We start from the raw sequence: 3,415 nt of genomic DNA on the forward strand, positions 1-3,415 counted from the left end.
TGGGATCGAGCCCCGCGTCGGGCTCCCTGCTTGGCAGGAAGCCTGCTTCTCCCTCTCCCTCTGCCACTCCCCCTGCTTGTGTTCCCTCTCTCACTGTGTCTCTCTCTGTCAAATAAATAACTAAAACCTTTTAAAAAAAAATCTTAAGCTGCACTTGATAATAGTTATCAAATGCTTATTGATTTCATTTTTTTTAGATTTATTTATTTATTTATTTGTCAGAGAGAGAGAGAGAGCACAAGCAAGGGGAGTGGCAGGCAGAGGGAGAGGGAGAAGCAGGCTTCCCGCTGAGCAAGGAACCCGATGCGGGACTCGATCCCAGGACCCCAGGATCATGACCTGAGCTGAAGGCAGATGCTTAACCAACTGAGCAACCCAGGCATCCCTGCTTACTGATTTCAATAAGCAGGACATCATCAGAACCTGGGGGCTGCCACATTGGGTTATGCTCAAACACAACTAAGCAGAGGATCCCAGACCTTCAGCTTATACACACACACACACACACACACACACACAATACCCATCCAACAAATACATCTTAATTCAATAAAGTTTATATGTCCTAAACAATATGACTGCACTCCTTTTCTTTGGCATAACTTGCAATGTCAGAATTATCTCCCAAACCAGGAGTCAGTAAACTTTCAATAAAAGTCCAGACAGGAAACATTTTTAGGCTTTACAAGCCAAGAAACAACGTCCTCAATTCTTTTTCTTTTTAATTTTACATTTAAAAATGTAAAAACCACTCATAGCTCAAGGACTAGACCTGGGCATAGAGTCTGTAATTTGTCAACCCTTGGACTAAAAAGATGAAACTAAGAGTTTCAGCTGTTGTATGCTTTATAAATTTCAATATGAATGAGAATACAATTCCTACCTAACAGACATCCTCACCAAACAGACCAGCAGGTGTATTATATAATCACTCACCTACAAAAGAAATAGTCTGTGAATCCTAATGTGGGCCCAACCCCTCAAACATACCAATTTTGACCCATCTACTGAAAACGACCCATCTACTATTGCCTAAAATTCCTCCATTCAAACTTCATTTTTTTTAATTTTATTCTTATGTTAATCCCCATACATTACATCATTAGTTTTAGATGAAGTGTTCCATGATTCATTGTTTGTGCACAACACCCAGTGCTCCATGCAGAATGTGCCCTCCTCAATACCCACCACCAGGCTAACCCATCCTCCCACCCCTCTCCCCTCTAGAACCCTCAGTTTGTTTTTCAGAGTCTATCGTCTCTCATGGTTCGTCTACCCCTCCGATTTCCCCCGCTTCATTCTTCCCCTCCCGCTACCTTCTTCTTCTTCTTCTTTTTTTTTTTAACATATATTGCATTATTTGTTTCAGAGGTACAGATCTGAGATTCAACAGTCTTGCACAATTCACAGCGCTTACCAGAGCACACACCCTCCCCAGTGTCCATCACACAGTCACCCCATCCCTCCCACCCCACCCCCCACTCCAACAACACTCAGTTTGTTTCCTGCGATTAAGAATTCCTCATATCAGTGAGATCATATGATACATGTCTTTCTCTGTCAAACTTCATTTTTTTGCACTAAATAGATTCATTGTTTCAGAAACCACTTAGAGAGGTAGTACATTAAGTCGCTAAAACTTTAACAATAATTTATGTTCTCAAATGACTTTCTTCATGTGGGAATTTTGAATGATATATGAAAGAATACCAAAAGAAATGGAATAAACAAGTGGTCCTCAAAGAAATTTGGAATGTGTCCTAATTCCAGATCAGTTATTAAAAAAAGATTATAGGAGCACCTGGGTGGTTCAGTTAAGCATCCAATTCTTGATCTCAGCTCAGGTCTTGATTTCAGGGTCGTGAGTTCAAGCCCCACACTGGGCTCCAGGCTGGGCATGAAACCTACTTAAAAGTAAAAAATAATAAAATGGGCGGGGGGAATTGGAGGGAGAGATGAACCATGAGAGACTATGGACCTGAGAAACAAACAGGGTTTTAGAGGGGAGGGGGGAGGGGGGATTGGTTAGACGGGTGATGGGTATTAAGGAGGGCACATACTGCATGGAGCACTGGGTGTTATACGAAAACAATGGATCGTGGATCACTACATCAAAAACTAATGATGTATTGTATGGTGACTAACATAACATAATAAAATTTTTAAAAATAATAATAAAATAAATAAATAATAATTTAAAAAAAATATCAGAGATGGGGCAGTGTTATTCTGATGCATCTACGTTTTTCACCTAGTTTCCCTACTAGAAACAAAATAAGCTAGTGGTAGCACATACAGCCTCTGGAGACTGAGTCTGGTTCACACCAGCTGTATAACCTTGGGCAAGTCATTTAGTTCAATGAGCCTCAGTTTAATTATCTGAAAAAATGAGAATGATAATAGGATCTATCTCAGAGTGTTGATGTAAGAGTTAAATGAGATGAATATATGAAGAACACTTAGAATAGTTTTAGCACATAGAAGATTCACAGTAAGTGATAGCAATGACTGTTTTAACATTTCTCAAATTTTAGTGCAAAGAACAAATGTAGAATTTGTTAAAAATTCATACTCTCAGGGCACCTGGGTGGCTCAGTCAGTTAAGCGTCCAACTCTTGATTTCAGCTCAGGTCATGATCTCAGGGTTATGAGACTGAACCCCAAGTCGGGCTCTGTGCTGGGTATAGAGCGTGCTTAAGATTCTCTCTCTCCCTCTCCTTCTGTCCCTCTCCCCACTAAAAAAAATCCATACTCCCATCCCTAAAGATTTTGATTTAGAAGTTCTGGTGGGTGGGGTGGGGATCTGTATTTCAACAAGAATGTCAGATGATTCTAATGTCAGTGATGCAGACCATGTTTAAAAAAAATAACATCCTACAAAACTCATTAGTAGTGTGAGGAGTTGGAATAGTGGTTACATGAGAGGACATGGGAGAGGCTAATGATTAGGGGGAGCTCAAGGGGACTGAAGAGGTGCAGGTAATGGTCTATGTCTTAGCCCAGGTGTTGGTTACACAGGTATGTTCACCTTGTGATAATTTATCAAGATGCACACTTATGATTTATGTGCTTTTCTGTATGTAAGATTTTTCTTCAATAAAAAAATAAAAACCAAACAACAAACAACAAAATAAAACCAGTGTCCTGTATCAGTGGTTCTCATTCCTGACTGAACAATGAACTCAGTTTGAGAATTTTAACAAACATCAATGTCCAGACCTCAATTCTCAGAAATTCTGATTTAATTGATCTAGGGTGGGACCCAGCCATCAGTACATTTTAGAAGCTCCTCAGATGAGTCTATCCTTTACAGCCATGGTTGAGAACCCCTGCCCTTACCAATGTTCTCAAACCCCGGCATGCATCAGGCTCACCTGAGGGCTTATTAAAACACCAATGACTGCACCCTACTTCC

This window comes from Mirounga angustirostris, unplaced genomic scaffold (genome assembly GCF_029215605.1).
Source record: "Mirounga angustirostris isolate CCGP_5_RB_7025 unplaced genomic scaffold, mMirAng1.0.hap1 SCAF_2, whole genome shotgun sequence".
NCBI lineage: Eukaryota > Metazoa > Chordata > Mammalia > Carnivora > Phocidae > Mirounga > Mirounga angustirostris.